Here is a 21,796-nt window from a genome sequence, read left to right on the forward strand (position 1 = left end):
AAACTGAATTAATAAAGTGATATCTACACAATTTCTGGAAACAATTTGTAATTATCTTCTGCAAGAGGCAAGCTCCTGGCCTCCCAAACCTAATAAAATCATCATTAAGCTCAGTGCAGTTCTGGGCAAGGAACACATACACACTGTGACCATAGTAGCCTTATTGAAGAATGCATCTTTTAGTCGTATGCAAATTATCAAAAAAGTACAGTTGTGTGAAGGTACTCACTAACTGTGTATGTTTAAATAGAATCATCATTATATATGGGACTTAGGTTCACCCAGAGTTCAAGGGTAATCGTACCTCCCATACCAAAGTGCAAGGTTACATTCCCCATTGAGGGCATCAGCAGGAAATATGACTGTAAAGGAGAGCATAACCCATATCATCTTCAGTTCTTTTATGGAGCAGAGAGTCACTGTTATGTGCATCTATAGCTCTAAACTCCATCTATTAACACAGAATAACTAAGAATGCCTATAAAGGATTGGGTAGTGGCACTAGTAGTCTGCTCTGGAGCCTCATAAGGACTGAACCTGCCCCCAGAAATGAGTGAAATAAAGTATGGCCAAACGCATAATCAGGCTTGCATAGGAAGGAGGGAAAGGACAGTTGGGAACTCTTACTGCGTTAATGATCCTCTTGTTCAAATGTCTGTTGTTACAGCGAGTACCCTCTCAACTGTCCTATAGTCATCCTAAGGATCACTACTGCATTTCATTCACACAGGAAAAGGAGATGACCAAGCAGAGGAAAAAAGGCCTGGACTCCTGATTTAGGGGGTGGAGTACAGTTGGACCTGTAACACAACTGAGGCAAAGCCATTCCAGCTACTTGACTAAATGTCAACCTTGCAATATTTTGAAAAAGTGAAGAATGAAGTCTAGATGGCAACCTCATACAAGATCTGAGTGGAAACATTTCTGAAAAAGGCTGCAGTTGTGATAGCTGCCCTCGTGCAGTACATCCCAAACTGTCCAGCAAAAACCTCCTTATGAGTGTCATAGTATGTGATACAAATTAGGTAGCTATTTTGCATATATTTTGCATATATCTGTTAGGATACAGCAGTGCTTTGTTTTTCTTGCATAAGAGACAAGAAGTTATTTTGTGTCCTCACCGGCGTCAAAGGCATAAGGACTTTTTTGTACTTGACCTAATCTAACCCTCTGGGTTGGGTTGTGAGTAGTTATTCACATCACCAAGGACTCTTACATTTCCTTCCCACAGTCAGTACACCCTCCCATACATCCCCTACCAGGTAGTCGCTTAAGGATCTGACAGCCAAGCCAAAGGATGCAGATTGGGATCTTTGCTCCTCCAAGGGATTGTTGCAGTGCACTTCCTGGTCTGTTCCACCTGTTAAAGCATTTACAGGTGTTATGCACCCTGTAATACTTATCCAACTATTTAGTGGTAGGATACTGAAGTTCAATTCTAGGGATGTATTCTCAAAAACATCATCAGACACCTGGAATACAACAGGAACAGCTCTCAGTCTAGGCTCTTCAACACCACAAGGTCTAGGTATGTTTTATGAGATCTCCTTCTACCCCCCCACCTTGAAATCATCCCCCATGAATTTAAGGTTTCTCTGAAGGAGGAGATTTCTACAACAGAGCCCTGTGACATGGTTTGGCTATCATCTATATCAAAGCCTAAAGGTGAGGAGAGCTACTGGGTTACGTCACTTACTTCTCATCCAAGTCGGAAATCCAAGGATTCCAAGGAGTCTGGGGGAGGGAACTTTCTCTTTTGGATGGGGTGCCATCCCTGACAATGACAGCTGGGTTATTTGAGGACTGATTCTGTAGCCATGTATACCTTGACAAACCTTTTGTTGTTGAATGGGATATAAGCTAGGACAGGTCCTGCAAAAGCAAGTGTCTAGCCTTTGGACATCTGTCCTTGCATTATCTGGGCTGTAGGCTATTTGGAGCAGGAAGGCTTAGCAATCAGAATTAAACTGGACCTTCTGAAGCCTCTCAGACTGGGATAATGATCATGGATCTCGTCTTGTGCAAACCTCTCTAGCTGCGCAGCAAAAATCTGTCCATGATGTATCTTTACTTGTAGGTACCAGGTAACTGACATTTGACCTGGAGGTCTTACTAAACTTCTGAAGAGGCCTGGATTGGAAGTAAGAGACCTAGTACACTATCTGCTTCTAAAGGGGCTATGACTGTATCAGATAATTGGGGCACACTCATGCTGTCTGGCCTCTGGGTTTGGCAGCATCAGTATAACCTCTCACTTTGAGTTCATTGGGATCCTATCCACTTACTATTTGGCTTTTCTATCATGCTATTCTGTAAGTTTTTCCTCAGTAATATAACTCTGGCTGTTCATAGAGGATTCTCCCAGTGGAAAAGGGGAGGAAACCCCTTATACCAGAACCAGGAGCTTCTCATGCTTGAGAAAGGCCCTGGGATTATGTGCACAGTGATCAATGAAGACAGTACAGTGTTCACAGACAGAAACTTAGGTGGCCATTCTCTATGCAAAATGCCACTAAAGAAGTTAATTGGGTAGATTCTGTCTCCTGCAGGCATTCTTGTTAGTATTTTTTTTCAGGGACATCTTGGCTCTCTGCAAAACATCCATTACAGTAAACAATACTAATCACAATAATAAGACCATTTAAAATGCTCCTTATTAGGTTCAGGGCGTTACCAAACAACCTATCCTCAGGATGGGAGCATGAAAAAATGGTCTCATTGTTTGTATCGTAACCTACATGAGATGACATCAGAAATTAATATGCCAGGTCCACTCGTTCAAGGTCTGACTCTGATGAGTCTGACAGTGGGAACACCTTCCTTTTCTTTGGGGGACTGTGTGTCAAATAATACTCTGCTAAGCTGCAATCCAGTGCCACAAATGCCCTATAATCAGAGGCCATTGAGGTTGATGGCAAAGTTACAGATGCTTGATTCTCGTATGTCTGCCCATCCTGGTGACAGGTAGCAAAGTCTCAATAACTTGTGATCTGGAAAGTTTTTCATACAGGCCTTTTTATCATCATTAGGCAACTACAACAGCAATATTACTTTACAATCAGTTAAAATATTTCAAAATGAGTACTTGTCATTCTCTATAAATTGCCTGAAGGAAACCAAAAGAAAATGTACTAATGAATGCTTAATTCCTCTTTGTAAGTCACATTTAGGTCCAATGTTGGGTAAGGAGGAGCTACACTTATGAGCTACACCTTGCAAAAGCTCTGCAAGTTGAACTAAAAGGTCAGATTCCACCTTTTGCATACCTTACGGATAAGGAATACTAGTGCATTCTTGATCCTTATGAAGAATATGTCTGTTTTCTCATCTAGATCAGGTTTCATGGGTGTACAAAGTCAGTAAAAATTAAATGAAAACTCGAGCCAAGCTAGAACTTCTACTGAGTGACTTCTCAAACCTCCTGTATCAGAGGCACATGGGATATATGCAAATGACCCTTATGAACAGGTGTATGAAGTCAGATATGACAAAATCCTAACCTGGAGAATGCAATGACAGCATCTGGAGGTAGTCATGTGTAACAACCCTGAAACAGGAAGGCTCTTCACATTGAATCCCACACCAAAATTTCACATAATAATGCAAAAAAACTACTATATAATGATAAAAGATATCACCTTGGTTAAAACAATGTTACAATTACTACTGCTGAGTGGATGTATAAACAAAGAGTTAGTACCCATGAGGTAAGTCTGGCAGGATCAGTGAAATGAAGTCTCCTTACTAAAACTGTGAGATATGGTAGCAACCCTGTAATAAATTAAATAGGAAGACAGAATTCCTAACAGCAGTACTAAAGAGAGCAAGACTTTGAAGTGATAATTCTAAAAGCAAAATATTAAAACAATCGGTTAAAAAAACAAAACGAAAAATCTAGCAAAGTTAGACTTTTCCACTGTGTGATTCCTTAAACCTCTTGCATTAGAGGTGGAATGGGATATACGCAAATTAACCTTTAAGGACATCAGGTGTTTCAGCTAAATGGCAATTCTAAATGTCCATGACTTTTTCTTTTAAGTCGTTAAAGTTTAATTTGCATATATTCCATTCCGCCTCTAATACGAGAGGTTTAAGAAATCACACAGTGAAAAGCCAAATACTAAGAAAAATAATACACTTGGCAACTTCCAAGGTAAATGAACTGGTTTAAAAGAAATTAACTTTCAACTAAAAACTAAACAAAAACAGCAGCTGGAAAATGTACTACACAGCAAACTGCAGCAAAGGTTGAGGATGTCTTTACAGCATACCTGTGAACCTCCAAGAAATCTGTCCAAAGCCAAAATTAATGGGGGGGGCAAAGACCCAAAAATAGGGGCAAATTTTAAATATCACTCTTATAAACTTAGAAAGTTGCTATAATAAAAGGTTTTGTGTTGCCATACATTTTCCAAAGGATATGAACTCTGAAATTCAAATGTGTGATTATTTAGTGAATTCAGTCCTTACTGATTTGCCAGAAAAACGCAAATTTTAAGAGGAACAGATTAAAAATATGAGGCAAAAATGTGGACAGTTCATATTTCACAACTGTTGATATATCTCAATAAATTCAGCTATCTAGTAGCCATACCTCTCAACCTTAGAGCAAAAAATATGGACAAAGCCCCAAAAATAGGGACAATTTTTGAATATTGCTCTTACAGACTTAGAAAGTTTTATAGAACAATAGGTTTTGCAGTAGCATGAATTTTATGAAGGATATGAAGTCTGAAACTCAAATGTCTGTCATTATTTTCTAACTTCAGTCTTTAATGATTTGACACTAATTTGCCAGGAAACCACAACTTTATGAAAAATGGACCAAAATATGAGGCAAAAATCTGGACATTATGCAAAAATCTGTACAGTTGAGAGGTATGGCAGCAATATGCAAACATTTTTTCTTTAATGCTCACTGCTGAGGGAAATCTGGCTAACTGAAAGTTAGTTGCCAAAACCGGAAAGACTGGAAAATATTTTTGGATCTTCAAAATCTTCTTCCAGTGGAGAGAATGATGGAAACTGTCTGAATTCCTCTACTCCTAGCTCCAGCAAGGGGTACCCCAAGAAGACTCAACATTTGCAGCAATGAGCAACTGAAATGTAGGGTTATTGGGACCCAGCTCTTGGTTTACAGCATGTTGGAACAATTCTTAGTTATGCTAGGAGTGCTTGGGAACTTGCATGAGCATCAATCTATAAGTCATAATTGTGCACTCCCACACACATGCAACATGGATAGATCTTGATACATGCTATCTACTTTTTGAGTAGGTTGGCGAATACTCTCTTTTTTGTCTTCATGTAGCACATGCTAATTTATAAATGCTGTTGTCATCTTCTACTCTGTTAGGAGATTGGCTGCCTCTAGTGCTTACTTCAAGAATGCTTCTCATGGCCACACTAGTGGCATAGAGTAATAACGCTATACATATGGCCCAAGTTTGATGATCAGCTTAGGAAATTTGATAATGCTGTAGGTTGGGATGGGTGTTGCCTAGCTTGAACTGGGGGGGGGGGGGCATGTGTGGATTCTCTCACATAGCTCTGGTACAGGCAGAACTTGGAGAAGTAGATTGCAGTGCTGGAGAGTGTAGTGGATCTGAGTATAGATGGGTGAGACCTCTTTGAGATACACCCTTATGGCCCAAACAGCTTGTAAGTGTATGATACAGCAGCATGGGAATAGTAAATGGGCCAAGAAAAAATCCATCACTGGCTGCTGTATGACTGCACCTCTCTTGACCTGTCCCGCTCAGCAGTGGCAATAAGTGCTTTTGATCCTGGTATGTGGTAGAAGAGGCCCATGTGTACAGGTGCATTACTGGTTGGGAGACCCTTTCAATCTGGGTCACACTGGAGGAGCCTACCAAGGCATGTAAAATGCATAGGATGGTATTATAAAGTACAAGCAACAGGGGGTCTAAACTGAGCAATAGCAGGATGAAAAATAGATTTAAAAATGCCTCTGTTGCCTGGCTGTGTGGCGCAGAGGTATGTAACCCTGAATAAGACCCAGACAAGTGCATTCAATTAGTGGACCCTGCAATGGTGGAGCCAGGAAGTAAAGGAGATGAGTGAAGGGTAGTGGCCTCCTGGGGGTGCACACCCTTGGGACACACCAGGGTAACCGCTGACCATGCTCCGGGGGGAGGGGAGGAGAGCAGTAGGGCTGCTTGGAGGTCTTCCCCTTGGCAAAGGGAGGGGATGTCCTCTGCAGCAAATCCGCAGCATGTTCCCTTTCCTTTGCTGAGCGCATGTGGGGATAAAGACTGTAAATAAACACTCCTGATTACTGTCTAAATTGTGACACTATTTGACCCTCACACTAGTGATCGGGAAGAAATGGTCTGTTTGACTAGATGGTGGGGAAACATCCAAATAAATTAAATAAATAATTTTCATTACAGACATCTATGCTGTGGTTACTTGGACTTCAGTGTACACCTTCCCCAAGCATTAGAGTCTTGACTGTGACTTCAAGAATCAGACTACTACTTATAGGGTACTTCAGCACTCAATGTTCTGAACTTAATGCCTGACTGATCTTCCAGCTGTTTTCACTCTAGTGTTTATTGAAGGATCCCCAAGAAGGGTCCTCAATGTTAGATGTAAAAAGATAAACTCTTACTGTATAACTGATCTAAAAAAGGACACTTTTGGAAAGGTTAGGAAAAAATAAGGTGAATAAGTATTTTTTAGTAGCGTGTTTACCATTAATTCTTGATTTGCAGGGAAGTGCTAGCTGGTGGCATTAGGCTGACAAATAGGCTCTGGGATTAGGCTCATTTAAGTAGTTTAAAGGTGATACCATGGCATGCATTGACACTAGCATGTATAACCTCTAATTGTTGGCGTTCTCTGAAAAATTGTATAATGGTGATTGGTGAAAATGATATACCCAGCCATAGGACCTATTAAACAAGGTAACTGATGGCCAAGTCGAAAGATAATTTTTAACAAGCAATTCAAATCCTGAAAAAGAGCATTTCAGAGAAACGGGTAGTCTGATGTGTAAAACATGTATGGCATCTGAGCATGGGAGAGGGTAAGCTAGCATGCACAACATCTGAAAGATATCTACCTGATGAAATTTGAAGGTGTGCAATTTGTGATCCTCAGAAAGTACAGTTGTGTACATTTCCCATAAATGTAGATGTTCGAGTGTATTCACTGTTGCAGTCATCACACTTGGGTTATCCTGCCAGAGGTAGCCTTCATTCGGCCCAAATACCAGTGGCTTAGTATTTCTGCATCTGTTGCTCTCACTCCAGGACTGATGTCAGGTCATCAGTGGTATAAAATCAGGCAGCCGACACCATTACATCAGTTTTTCTTGCCCCAACTGTCAGGAGCCCCCAAATGGGGAGCTAGGTTATGGTGGAAGAACACCACCAGTAGAAATTAAATACCAAAAATTCCCTGTAAGGAGAGAGGAAGAGAGACAAGGGGGGGTGGAGGGTGGGAAACCAGGACTGCAACAGTGAATACACTCGAACATCTACATTTATGTTAAGTGTACACAAATGTACTATGTTCTTCTTGTTTCACTGTTGCAGTCATCACACTTGGGTTGATTCCCAAAGCTTAAGAAAAGGGTGGAGGCAGTCAAGAAGACTGGGGGCTGGCTAGGATGCCCTGCAAGACTGTGGTGGCAAAGCCTGCCCTGGATTTGGAGAAGATAGGCAGGTGGTAATGCTTGGTGAACGTATGAACAGAAGTCCATGTTGCAGACTCCAGGATGTCCCTGGTGGGACCCCTCTGAGAAAAGCTGCAGAGGTGGAGGTTGCCCTGGTGGAATGCGTCCTGACCCCCTTTGGGGACAGTTTCCCGTGCTGTTTGTAGCAGAAATGGATGCAGTGTGCAATCCATTTGGAGACTGTGTTTGGATATGGCCTTGTCCTCTGCCCCTGCAGCGAAGCTGACTGGCAATTGGTCAGTTTTTCTAAAAGATTTAGGCCTATCCAGATAGAATCTGAGCTGTTTGTGCACATCTAGAGAGTGCAGAATCCTTTCCCCCTTGTTTTGTGGGTTAGGTGAAAAAGGTGGGCAAATGAATGGATTGGTTGAGAGCCACACTGGACACCACTTTAGGCATGAAGGATGGGTTAAGACCTGAGGGATATCCTGCCAGCATGGAAAATGATGAAGGGCTCTACAGCCATGAGTGCTTGTAGCTCTGAAACTCTTCTAGTTGAAGTGATGGCCAGAAGCAAGGCTGTTTTCCAAGAGAGGAATTTTAACTCTGCTGAAGCTGCAGGCTCAAAGGGGGGGGGGGGTAGGGAGAGCTTTTCCAACACAAAGTTAAGGTCACAAGCTGGGGTAGGAGCTCTTCTGGGTAGCCTTAGGTTGTTAGTCCCTCTTAGGAACTGTTTGATGAGAGGGTGTGAGAAGAGAAGTAGCTCTGTGCTGTAATGAGCAGAGATGGCAGAGGCATGAATCTTAATAGAAGAGAAGAATAGCCCCCTGTGTAGTAGGTCTGCTAGGTAATCCAGGATGAGAGGTAGGGAGGGCTGTGCTGTTTCGGCTCCCTTAGCCTGGATCCAGGTGCAAAACCTTTTCCACTTGTTAGCGTTGGATTGTCTAGTGCTGGGGTGTCTGGCCTCACGTATAACATCCAGGACTTGTTTGCTTAGGCTAGCAGCTGGAGGAGAGGTCAGGGAATAAGCCAGGCTGCCAGGTTCAGGGTCTGCAATTGTAGATGCATGAATTCTCCATTCTTCTGGGTCGGGAGTGTTGGGATCTAAGGTAGGTGCCATGGTGGCAGGGGTGACGGGCTGCGCAACAGTGGGTACCAGTGCTGGCGTGGCAGTCAAGATCGCCCTTGGTTTTTCCTCCCTTATTTTGAGCAGTACCCTTGAAATGAATGGTAGAGGGGAAATGCATAGATTGAGTGGTTTATCCATTGGAAGTATAGAGCATCCACTTTCTAGGCCTTGCTGTGAGGTTCCCTGGTGCAGAATTTGCTGAGCTGATGATTGGAGTGGGAGGCAAAGAGGTCCACCTTCGGGGTGCCCCATTTCTGGGTTATAAGGTTGAAGGTTCTGTGGTCTAGCTGCCACTCGTGTGGGTCTAGCAAGTTTCTGCTTAAGATGTCTGCCAGAGAGTTTAGAGAGCCTGGCAGGAATTGTGCTAGCAGGTGTATTTGCATGGCTGAGGCCATGTGCCAAAGGGTCATGGCGAGCCTGCAGAGAGGATAAGAGTGAGTCCCTCCCTGCTTGTTAATATGCCACATCACTGTGGTGTTGTCTGTTTTGATCACTAGAAGCCCTGGGGAGAATAGGGGTCTGAAAACTGCCAGGGCATGCTGAACAGCTAGCACCTCTTTTTGGCTGATGTGCAGATTTATTTGATTTGGGCTGAAATGGCCCTGAAGGCACCTGCTGTCCAGGTGTGCACCCCAGGGATAGTTTGATACATCTGGTGAGGGTCTGGGCGGTGTGGGGTTGTGAGAAGGGAAGTCCCTTGTTGTGGTTGCATGCTGCTGCCCACCAAAGAACATCTTTCCTTAGACAGGGCATCATAGTTTCCAGGTCTTGAGAGTGTTAACACCAAAGGCTTTTTAGGTACCATTGTAGTTTTCTCATATGCAGTCTAGCATATGGAATGTGTAGAATGCAGGAGGCCATGAACCCTAGAGCTTGCATGATTTTCCTTGCAGATAACTGGTGGCTAGTTGGGAGAAGTAGCCTGTCAGGTAGGCTTGTTTTTCTGGAATAAGGAATGCCATCTGGGATGCTGTGTCCAGGCTTGCTCTCAGGAATACAATTTTTTGTGTGGAGACTAGCTTTGATTTCTTTTCATTGATAGTATACCCCAGGGAGGTCAGTAGGTCCTTTACAAAGGTCAAGTGCTGTAACAGCTTTTCCTGACTGTCTGCCTGAATCAGGCAATCATGTAAGTAGGGGTAAGTTTGAATATTTCTTTGTCTGTAAAAAAGCAATGGTTGGAGCCAGGCATTTTGTGAAAAGTCTGGGAGCAGTGAATAAGCCAAAGGGAAGTGCAGAGAACTGAAAGTGCATAGATTGTGGCCTGAAACATAGATATTTCCTGCAAGATTCTCGGACTGTGATGTGTAGGCAGGCCTCTTTTAGGTCTAGGGTGGCTAACCAAGCATCTGTGGAAAGCATAGGAAGAAGTTGCTGGAGGGTGAGCGTTTTGAATTTTGGTATCACTGGAAAGGTGTTTAGAATGGATAGATTGAGGATTGGGTGCCAGGTGCCCTCTTTTCTGGGTACCAGGAAGAGTCTGGAATAGAAACTGTGGCCTGTCTGGTCTGCAGGAACATGTTGTAATGACCTCATGGAGAACAGGGAATGGACTTGCTTTCTGGCCTCTGCCCTCACTGGTTTGGAGGAAGATCTGGGAACCCTTTTGGGGTTTGCAGTGTGTGGAAATAAAATTTGTGTCCCTGGGACACTATGTTAAGGACCCATCGGTCGTTGGTAATAGAGGCCCAGTTGTTTGCATGGAAGGAGAGTTTTCCTCCTAGGGGCACAAGCAGGTGGGCAGAGGTAAGGGGTGGAGGTGTAAAGTCATTATGAGTTGTTACCATAAGGGGGTGACTTAACACTCCCTGTTTTTGAAGTGGAGGAATTCCATTGCTTAGATCTCTGCATTCCCTGTGACTGCTGTCTGGGGGGGGGGGGGGTCTGCTTCCTCTGGGTCTTGGCTGAGCTGGCCTGGAGGGGGCCGGAAAGGACCTGTGTTTGGGGGGGCAATGCCTACTGAACATCGGAGGCTGGACCTGTAAAAAGTCTGTCTGCATAGATTTATCTTTTTCTTCCATCTTTTTTAAGACCTCTTCTGCCTTGGTGCCAAACAAATTGTCTTTATTCAATGGTGTGTCCATTAATTTTGATTTGACATGGTCTGGCAAGGTCTGTTCCTTAAGCCAAGCATGCCTTCTAAGGACAGAACCAGTGACTGCTGCCCTGCAAGATGCTTCTAGGGCATCAAAGCCACATTGCAAGGAGTGCTTAGTAACATGGCCTGCAGAATGCATAAGCTTTTGTAATTCTTTATTTTCTGCACAAGCAGGAAAGGAAGATATTTTTTGTTTGAGGAGTTCCATGGTATGCTGCTATTTCAGCATGTAGAACTGAGAATTTAGTGCTTTAATAACAAGAGTTGCAGAGGTGTATACTTTTTTACCCCATCTGTTTAAAGCTCAGGAATCCTGTCTATTTCCTTTAGGTCCTTGGGAGATGACCTCTGGGTCAGCAGCAGGATTTTTGAAAAGGAATTTGTGAGAGTCAGGGACTCTGTAGTAACTGTCAGGTTTCCTGGGAGCAGGAGGAAGGGTGTCAGGAGTCAAACTGGATTCCATAAAAACATCTTCCACAACATCCAGGACAGGAGGACTTGCTAAAGGTCTGTGCTGTGGTAAATCTAAGAATTTCCCGAGTCTCTTCTCCTTTTGGAAGGGGTAACCTGGCTTCCCCTAATAAGCATAATAAGGTCTTCTGCCATTTTAAGCATCTGAGATTGAGGCATGGAAACAGGTAACTGAGCTTGGGTTGTTGGTTTTTTAGGTGTAGTTCGTACCCTGGGCCTTAGACACTCTAGTTTTAGAAAGAAGTGAAGATGTGAAAGAAGTAGTCAGTCTGTGTCGAATACTGGTAGTGCAAAGAACTTCCTCGGAAGCTCGTGCCTGCTCATTGGCTCTGGACCCATCCAAGGTAGAGACAACCACAGGATCCTTAGTCGAAGAAGAGTCTTGCGGCATACCGGACTCCGAACGGGTCTTGCTAGTGGCTTGCGAATCCACAGAAGCGGGCATCAGGGGCTGTGAAAGTGCCTCACTGAGGACTAGAGAACTGACGACTAGCTTACTGGAAGCATTGTCGGCAGTTTTGGACCTGTGCTGTCTGTCTTTATCCTTACGTTTTTTCGGAAGATCGGTAGTTGGATGGCTTACCAAAGCCATATTGGAATACGAGGACTAAGAGTGAAAATATTTAGCTACAATAAGGGCCCGACAACTTATAGTTCTGACATTGAACAAATCACAAAAGCGACAGCGAGGGACGTCATGGTCTGGGCCTAAACAGGTGACGCAGTAAGAAAAAAGTTTTGTACTTACCATAACGTACCATGTGAGTTGTTCATCTCACCTTCATTCTTAAAGATGGGTTCAGAACCGATCCTCTACTCCGAATCTGCCTACTACAAAGTTCGAGGTCTTCAGATAGCTCGAGGCCAATTCCCTACCCCATGACACACCTAGAGTTACCTCAGATCTTGTTTGCTGCGCATAATAATAATACTACTAAAGTATCATTCTATCACTCCATAAGAGAAAGCTATAGAAGGGTTGAGCAACCAAGAAGAATCCAACATCTCAGTCTTCGAAAAACCCAGGAGGGGGGTAGGAGGGTGGGAAGTAAGAATGAAGGCGAGATGAACAGCTCACATGGAACATTATGGTAAGTACATAACTTCTTTATGTTAAGTTGTTCTATCTCGCCGTTCATTCTTACACATGGGTAGCATCCCAAGCACCAGCTAGCTAGCATCTCAAGCACCATCTATCTCTGGTGGCTCACAGGAGTATATTTTTCAGGACAGTAGACCCAAAGGGGAGGCCCTCTCAACTTTGTAATGAGTGATAAAAGTATGAGGTCTTGACCAAGTGGCTGCAGCACAAATGTTATCAATAGGAAGACTGGCAGAAAAGGCAGAGGTAGACACTGCTCTGGTTGAGTGAGCCTTAATTTTGTGTTGTAAGGGCATATTGGCAGCTGAATAAGCAAATGAGATACAATCAGATAACCACTTAGAAAGAGTTGTTTTAGCCACCGGGATACCTTTCCTGGAGTCAGAAAAGGAAATAAAAAGCTGTTCAGATTTCCTAAAATCATTTGTTCTATCCAAGTAAAATCTGAGCTGTCTGTGAATGTCAAGTTTGTGCAGCATATATTCTAAATTGTTGGAGTGACTGGGGAAGAAAACTGGCAAATCAATAATTTAAGATTAGCTTCAGTGTAAACTTTAGGCAAAAAGGAGGAGTGTGCTGGAAAATCAAATAAGGAGGCTTAATGGACAAGGCTTGAAGCTCTGACACTCTGCAGGCAGAAGTGATAGCTACTAAAAAGATAGTCTTCCATGACAAAAGTTTGAGGTCACATGAGGAAGTTGGTTCAAATGGAGGAAGAATAATGCGGGAAAACATAACACTTGGATTCCATGGGGAATAGGGAGATTTCACAGGTGGTCTGAGATGAAAGGTCCCTTTGAGAAAGGCTTTGTATAATTTGTGTGACATAATGTTCAGTACTTCAAATCCAAAATTAAAATTAGAAATGGCAGCAAACTGTACATGAACTGTTGCTGCTGCAGCTCCTTTGTTGAAAATCATATGGATCAATATTGTTTTCAGAGGCCCATATAGAATTTTTTTTCCATTTGCTAAGGTACGGCTTCCTTGCAGGGGATTTGTGAGAGGATAAGAGAATTTGCTTCATCTCATTAAAAAGGTTATGAAACCTGGCTATGATGGGAATTGGAGCAGTTAAGTTGTCAGCTTCAGGGACTGCAGAGAAGGATGAAGTTCCCCCGAGTGAATCAGAAGATCCGGAACTGGGTAAAGAATCCAAGGATCCTCCGACTGATGAAGTTGAAGGAAGGGGAACCAAATCTGACGAGGCCAATGAGGGGCTATTAGAATAATGGTCCTTCCCAGGGCTTTTGCTTTCTGAAGTACCTTGGGTATCAATGGGATTGGTGGGAATGCACAGAGGAGACCTGGAGGCCAATCGTGAATGAGTGCGTCCCTTGGGGCTTCTCCCAGAGGGGGAATCGGGGCAAAGTAGCTTCTGCATTTCATGTTCATGTGACTGGAAAAAGGTCACAGCAAGGCTGGCCCCACCTGCGGAATATCCTGTCTGCCATTTCTTTCTTGAGGGACCACTAGTGGGGCAACAAAATTGCTCTGCTCAGCTTGTCTGCTATCACGTTGGATTTCCCCAGGATGTGTGTTGCTAACAGAAAGTGCTGGGTGGATATAGCCCACTACCATACTCTCACAGCCTCGCGACAAAGGGGGTATGACCTGGTTCCGCCTTTTTTGTTCAAGTACCAGACCACTAGCATGTTGTCTGTCTGAATTGCAATTGTACCCAGAGGAAGAGAGTCTTGGAAGTACTGCAATGCTAAATGTACTGCACTCATCTCTAGGGCATTGATATGCAGGTGTGTCTCTTGAATGGTCCATGTACCTTGGGCTGTTCTTCCCTGAAATCCACCCCACCCCCCTATCAGGGAAGCGTCCATGGTCAATGTGGCCTCTGGTGGGGGTAGAACAAAAGGACAACCTATCGTGACATGGAGAGGTCAACAACAACTGAAGATACTTTTTGCAAGAGTTCGTGATCATTATAAGGTGAGACATGGGGAGCTCTTGGAAAGACCATTGAGTGAATAACAGCCATTGCAGTATCCGCATGTGCATGGTATGGCCAGAATTGCAGCTGCCCTTATGCCTAGCAGTTTTACAACTTCTGATGCTGGAGCTTTGTTTTTGGATATCAGATTGCAGACCTGCTGATGGAGTAGTAAGACTCTTTCTACTGGAAGTCTTAGCATGGTGGTGGTGGTGGTGTCCAGTTCTGCTCCAATAAAAATGGTATGTTGCGATGGCAACAAGGCAGATTTTTCTGAGTTTATTGTAATGCCCAGCTGGTTGCAGAGTGACAGAGTGATGTCCCTGGCTTGAATGAGTTGATGCCTGGTGGTGGCGGTGAGGAGCCAATCGTCTAGGTACGGAAACACCTGGAATCCTAAAGGTCACAGGTGAGCTGTGACCACTGCCATGCATTTGAACACTCTGGGGGCTGTAGTGAGACCAAAGGGCAGGGCTCGAAACTGGTAATGTTTGGCTCCCAGCCAGAAGTGCAGATGATCCCTGGATGGTCTGGCCATTTTATGTGTTAGTACGCATCATGGAGATCTATCGAGCACATCCAACTGTCTTTCCCTAAAAAGGGAAGTATTGGCTGAAGCATAACCATCCAAAACTTCTCTTTCTTGACAGATTTGTTTAGCCTGCTGAGGTCCAGTATAGGTCTCCAGTCTCCTGTCTTTTTTTGGAACTAAAAAGAATATTGAGTAAGTTCCGGATCCTGTCTAGTCTGCTGGTACTGGTTCGATGACTCTTAGCAATGTTTGGACCTCTACTGTTGCTTGTTCCCTGTAACTGGGTGGAACGTCCGGGATTTTTCTTGTCGGTGGAGGGGGTGTGGCAAAAAGAATGAAGTATCCTCTGGAAATGATACTTTGTACCCAGATGTCATTTGTTATTTTGAGCCAAGTGTCTGGGTACAAAGATAAGCGACCCCCGACTGCCTCCAGAGTAGGAAAGTCTGGCATCCTTTCAGGAGCACTGATAGGGCTTCCCAAAGAAGTGATCTCTGTCGCCCTGGTTTTGCGGACCCCCTCTGCCACAAGGGCGGCGTCTTCCATTATTGTCCCTTCCTCTGCCCCTGGAGTGGGGTTCACCATGTGTGTCCTGAAAGGCTCCTTGGGCTTTTCGGAACCATATCTTTCCTCCCCTTTGACCCTTGGGGTGGGGTCTGGTAGGGGTGGAAAAATTGACTCCGATGGCAGACAGTCTTTCCTTCCTGCTCACACCTGGTCAAAGTTTCCTTGACTTTGGGCCCGAAAAGGGACGAGCCATCAAAAGGGGTATTTACAAAGGATAACTTGAAGGGCTCCACAAAGGAACACAAGCACATCCAGGAATGTCTCCTAAGAGCAATTCCTGTACCCACTGCCCTGCATGTTCCATCAGATGCATACGAAATAAGGCACATGAACGAGTTAACAATGGAATTGAGGATAGCAAGCTGGGAGGCAAATTTATCTGAAGCTCCCACAGCTACTGTACCCTATACCCTGTAGAGTATCTCCAAGCTCTTTAAGGAGCTCTCTTTGCAGTCTCATAAAATGGATGAGATAGTTGAGGGAACGCAGTGCAAAAGTCACTGAACTGTAAGTGTGCTTCCCATATCTATCCATGATCCTGGAATCTGTTAGGAGGATGGATAGAAGAGGAAATTTCTGAAATTTCCTTTTTGGTGGCTGCCGTCACCACCATGGCATCACCTGGCACACCCTTGGTGAGAAAGGATTTGTCTTGGGGAGCAGAGATAAATTTATTAGGCCTCCTGGGGACAGGCTCCATGCAGTCCGGAGACTCCCACACCCTTTGTGAAACCAGCTGCATAAGATCATCAAAGGGCGGAGACACCCAAGAGATGGAGGGCACAGACCCGAAAGCCTTCAGAAGAACCGACTCGTCTTCATTAAGGTTGGTGGACTGCCAGTCACTTCTCTGCCTAAGGATTTCTAGTATCAGCAAATGAGATATCCTCGGAGGGGGACCGTGGGGACCCTTCTGATTCATCCAAGTCCGTATCAGATGTCAGGGACTCCTGCGGGGAGTCTAGATGCTTCCTTTTACAAACACTCTTCCTGGGAACCTCATCAGTGGGAGCTTCTGGTGAGGTCTCTGAAGAGCATGGCCACCCAATGGGGCTTCCTGAAGTTCTGGGTCTCTACGCTTGGCAAGGATGTGTGAAGCAGAGGCAGACACAGGCGCTTTAGGGGTGGAAGAAGTCGGACCTGAGGTTGAAGATGTCTTAGGAGAGACAACTCTCCTCATGGCTTCAAAGTCACCCCTGCTCCGATGCGAAGGGACTAACAGATCCGAGGAAACAGTCGATGCCCCTGGCACCGGGACAGTGGGCTCTGAGCCAGAGGTAGGAGCTGAGCTCATCCAAGCCGGAGCCCCGAGAGGCAGAGTCGGAACAAACAAGTCAGTCTGACTATCCTCCCTGGACCCGACCAGAGTGTGTCGGCTCCTAGAATCCTCGATTGGCACCGAGAACGTCAGAGTAAATGGAGCAGAAGACACTGGAGCAGGCGTCTGCTCCGAACGCTCCATGGTCAAGAAGTATGACTCCTCTGGTTCCGAAGGATCGGTATGGCTTGGAGGAGGAAGAGTACTAGCTAGCAAGAGGGTCTTCGGTTTCAAAGCCATTTGGGTCAGAGCCAATAAGAATTTAGCAAAGGCCGCTGTCTGTAAAAAGCTTATGCACCACACGATCCACATCCAAATTGGAAAGGCTGACTGAAGATCAAGATGCGTGGATGGAAGGTGGTACCGACTGTGACAGAGGAGACTTGGGTACTTCAGATTCCAGTTCCAGGACTGGGGACTGGCTCCGAAAAGATAAAGTCAGTCGGCTCCGAGGTCTGTGGAGCCGATGTCAAAGACTCTTTGGATTTTTTACTCTCAGAAGTCTTGGAAGACTTTGAGGGCTTACTGGATCCATCTTGGTCGCTCAAAGCTTCTTGGAAAGAGGGTTTCAGCAAACCTCTATCGATCAACTTCCACCTTCCCTCCTGGAGAACCCTGGAAGAGAAAGAATGACATATGGAGCAACTATCTTGGAGATGTAATGCTCCCAGACAATACACACAGTTAACATGATTGTCAGTGACCGACATTTTTTGGCCATATTTAGGGCATTTTTTAAATCCTGACTTGGGTGTTTGTCTTGGGTCAGCCATACTGTACAAACCACAGTATCAGAAAGCAGGTTACTGTAAAACTGTACGCACCCAAATAAATTTGGACAGTAACAACAATCAAAAGCCCTTTGAAAAATACAGGCTAAAATTCCACACACAAAAGTATTTATCTAAGTATCAAGTTGTGACAGAAATTCACTGTCTAAATGCACACAATACTAAATACTATTTTACACACTGAAAACTAAACCTTAGCTCTAATTATTCTAAACTAACTAAGCACACACTAAATATATTAATAAGAAAGCTGTGACAGAAAATCACTGATTAACACACTTATACTCAAACTAGGCCTAGGAAAAACTAGGCCAACAAACAAATTTAAGAAAAAGCACACCAAGGGAAAGGGAATTGCACAATAAAGCTGTAAGAGCTTATGTAAATATCCAAAACTACTATCAATAAAGAGTTATCACCAAAATGAAGAAATATTTGAAAAATTAAGGTTTTACTGGCCTGAGCTAGTGAGAACCTCCGATCTATTGCAGCGGCAAACTAGATCTGAGGTAACTCTAGGTGCAACATGGTATAGGGACTTGGCCTCGAGCTATCTGAAGACTTCACGCTTTGTAGTAGGCAGACTCTGAGCAGAGGATCGGCTCCGAACCCATCTGTAAGAATGAATGGCGAGATAGAATAACTTCACATTGGAAGTCTCTGTGTGGTATTTTCTTTCCACAGGCAAGACAATTGTTAACTTTTTCTGACATCGGTTAGGGCAAGAAAAAAGGATCTCCAATGGGGTACTTAGCTTTAGGAGACTTCAACTTCAATTCGGAAATGAAAGCTCACATAGCAGTCAATTGGCACTCATGCGAACTGCTTCTGCTTCCGGCTTCTTGGCAAGAAAGACTGATGTAATGGCGTTGGTTGCCTGATTTTATGCCACTTGATGACCTGGCATCAGTCCTGAAGTGACAGCAACCGACGCAGAAATACTAAGCCTCTGGTATTCAGGCCGACTGAGGGCTACACCTGGCAGGATAACCCAAGTGTGATGACTGCAAGAGTGAAACACGAAGAACATTTACATAACTAAATAAGCAAATGAAAGGAATAAATACCAACTTACATGCTGTAGTATCTCTGAATACTCTCTATACTCTAAGGTACAGCACTCTCAGTATATGGAATTATCAATAGTGCAGGAGGAGTACTCTGAAAACTGTAACAAGTTCTGGAATTCATGGTTTGTTTCTGTTCATATCACAATTTAAGTACTTCGATAGGCACTTATAGCAAGTCCTGAAAGACCTACACCACAGGAAGAAGACATTCTTAAGTCCAACAAAAATTATTGATGGGACAAGTGAAAGGACTGATGAATTACACTGGGCACAGTAAGAAAATACTTTCCATATAGAAATTTGAATTAGGATAAAAACAGTATTAGCTTGGTGGTAAAATTCAAGTAGCAGCAAAGAAAACAAAAAAAAAAATGACTGGAACCAGGAATAACCTTAAAACTTGCTTCTTTAATACTTTAAAAATGTTCACCTTTCGGCTTCTTCAGGCAGATAAAATGAGTATAGTGAGTGCTCATCTTAAATAAGGATAGAACAGTCATGTGACTAATGAACTTGAGCATGCAAATATTTTAAATGAAGTTTTAGAGAGACCATTCCATTTATGTCGGAAGCAATATGTGTTCTAAATCTTAATATCCATCTGAGTTCTTCTTTTTCAGTTGCAAGTGTGAAGTTGCCGCCCCTCAGAGGAAAACAAATCACTTAAAATCATGAATTTAAAAGAATGTGTTTGATCAGTCTCAGTTACATGTCTATAAAGGGCATTTGTAACAACAGATCTTTTAACGTCTGATGGATTGGGCACTGGTTACAGTTTAACTCCCAGAAACCAATTTCTTAATAAAAAGCATAATGGTTTAAGAGCAAAACAAAACAGCAGCAGTGACAGACAGTCACTCCGGAACATTCCCCTCTGAATTTTTATTTCTGGGACAATAATTTGCCCTTTGTCACGGCTCATGCAAAGTGGTTTGTCACTGTTTCATAGTCACTGCAATGTTCATATTAGCACGGCTATCATATACATTTGTAACCATTCCATTATCCATAAAAGTAGAACTACGTTGAATGCTTTTATGTACTCTACCATGACTGACTTGCACTCTTTCCCTTTTTGCAACTCTCCATTAAGGTTTTGTTAACCAAAAGATGATTCTTTATTCTAGATGACCTCCTTTTATCACCTTTCTATTCTATTGCTATAAATTAATTTTTTTCTGGATGACTACTCTCACTCTGTATCAGTTCTACTACAGAATTATATATATACATATTGAGTCAGAAGGCAAGTTGTTGGTCTAGTTTTTAGGATGGCTTGCAGGTTCACTCTTATGAAGGAGTACCATTTTTCCTACTGTTGACCAGGTTGGTGTCTGTCTGGGATGTGTATAGAGGTAATCCTTACTCGTGGCTTAATCTTTGCTTAGACATTAGAGATTTCAATACCTTTAGCCAGAAGTTGGGTACTGCACCTGGGAATTTCCATTTAGGAGATTATCTTAATTTTGTCTCAATTTCTTCGGCTATTGCTTCATCCCATTTTAGATCCTCCTTAGTGATTTTTCTTTTGTACTGTGAAATTTGCCATATCTGGGTGTCTTTACCCGTATTTCTCTTCAAATATCTTTGGAGCCATTCTTTCTTGCATTGACGGTTGCATTTCTTCTTTGAATAAATACTGTACTACTACAGATTCCCCACCCCCCATGTCTGTGTTTCTTTTATATCTTTGAAAAACCTGTTTGTTCTTTTTCTTTATCTGCCACTTCTTTTTCTAGACAACCCAATGTTTCTTCATCTACATAATGTATTTCATTAAACCACTGAATTAAGGAATTTATCTGTAGCTTTTGACTTTTTTTGTGCAAGTATTTTTCTTTCCTCTAATTTCCCTCGCTCTTTTTACTACATATCCTGTGTCTGGAAATTCTGGGCTTATTGCTTAATACTAACAATGCAATTGTTGTCTTTATCCTTAACGGTCCAGTTTATCATCCCTGTGCCTCTTGCTTGGCCTGTCAGTTTTTGTGGACTACTTCAGTCTACTCCCTCCCACCCCCCAAGCTTACATTTACCTAGTGTTAGGAATGCTTCCACATTTTGAGGATTCTACATTGCTTTTTTTTTCTTCATTTGTGGCATCAGTGCATATAGCACATATGACATAGGAGTGGGTACTCCTTATCCTGAGACCTGTGAAGCCAGTCATTATTTATATTTTTTCCTACCTTCCTCCATTTTATATGAAATACAGTCTACATGTCTGTGTCACCTAAGTGAGATCCCACCATGAGAAGGTACTCGAGACCTGAGGATGAATTCTGTTCCAGCAGTACTACTCTCCTTTTTTGAGGATTTCTTCTCTCAATATGGACCCTAAATCTTGGATTGTGAACAGCCCAAACGAAACGAAAGCATAATTAAACTGAAAATGTTCCTTCTGAAACTTATGCAGGATAGACATGGATATGCAGATAATCATCTTTCTTCTCTAAAGAATGCATCAAAACTACCTGATGATCCAACACAAACAAACGCACAAGATAAGCAGCCTGAATATCCGAATGTGACCTAAAAATTCAGAACTAGTGATAATTTGCTGTCCTTTTCTGGAACCGCAAACAACTTTGAGTGAAATCCTAGTCATATGGTGACTAGGGACCTATTGAATTGTAAATTTTTGTTAACTGCTGGAATGCTAAGTAAAGAGCTGTGTGCAAATAACTGATAAAAATTTGGAGAAGTGGACAGGGGTGAAGATTCTATATACATGTTACTGTACAGTAGCCTTTGGAAATAGCTTAAGCAGTCAACTTACCAGTAGTAATTTGCTGCCTACTGAGTGAACCCTACCTCCCACTGTGTAAAGACAATAATTTAATATACCTTCTGTTCAAATTTTTGGTAGTCTCCAGGAAGTCATTTGATAAGACTGAAAAGCTTTAAGTGTAGTAGAGGGAAAAATGTAAGACTATATAGCTAACTTGAAGACTTTAATTTTTTCTTCCTTTCAATTTCTACTAAAACATAATACGTTAAGTTCCATAGAGGAGCATCTTTGGCAACCATATAACCAATATTGTCTTAACGTCATTCCTAAGCCAAATTTTAAAGTTGAGCATATTTTCAATTGTGACTACTGTGGCAACAGCTGTAAAAGAAGCGTCAGG

General features: G+C 43.1%; 1 protein-coding gene and 1 long non-coding RNA gene across 2 annotated transcripts in view; one reads left to right on the top strand and one right to left on the bottom strand.

Annotated features, from left to right (window-relative positions):
- The window catches only part of LOC122790464, a 676,350-nt gene that overhangs the window by 169,237 nt on the left and 485,317 nt on the right, over window positions 1–21,796 (top strand). The window lies entirely within an intron of this gene.
- Window positions 1–21,796, bottom strand: part of STOM (stomatin) — a 279,729-nt gene that overhangs the window by 1,598 nt on the left and 256,335 nt on the right. The gene's annotated exons all lie outside the window — the stretch shown is intronic.

Source organism: Protopterus annectens, chromosome 16.part0 (genome assembly GCF_019279795.1).
Source record: "Protopterus annectens isolate FY-2018-M chromosome 16.part0, PAN1.0, whole genome shotgun sequence".
Lineage (NCBI taxonomy): Eukaryota > Metazoa > Chordata > Ceratodontiformes > Protopteridae > Protopterus > Protopterus annectens.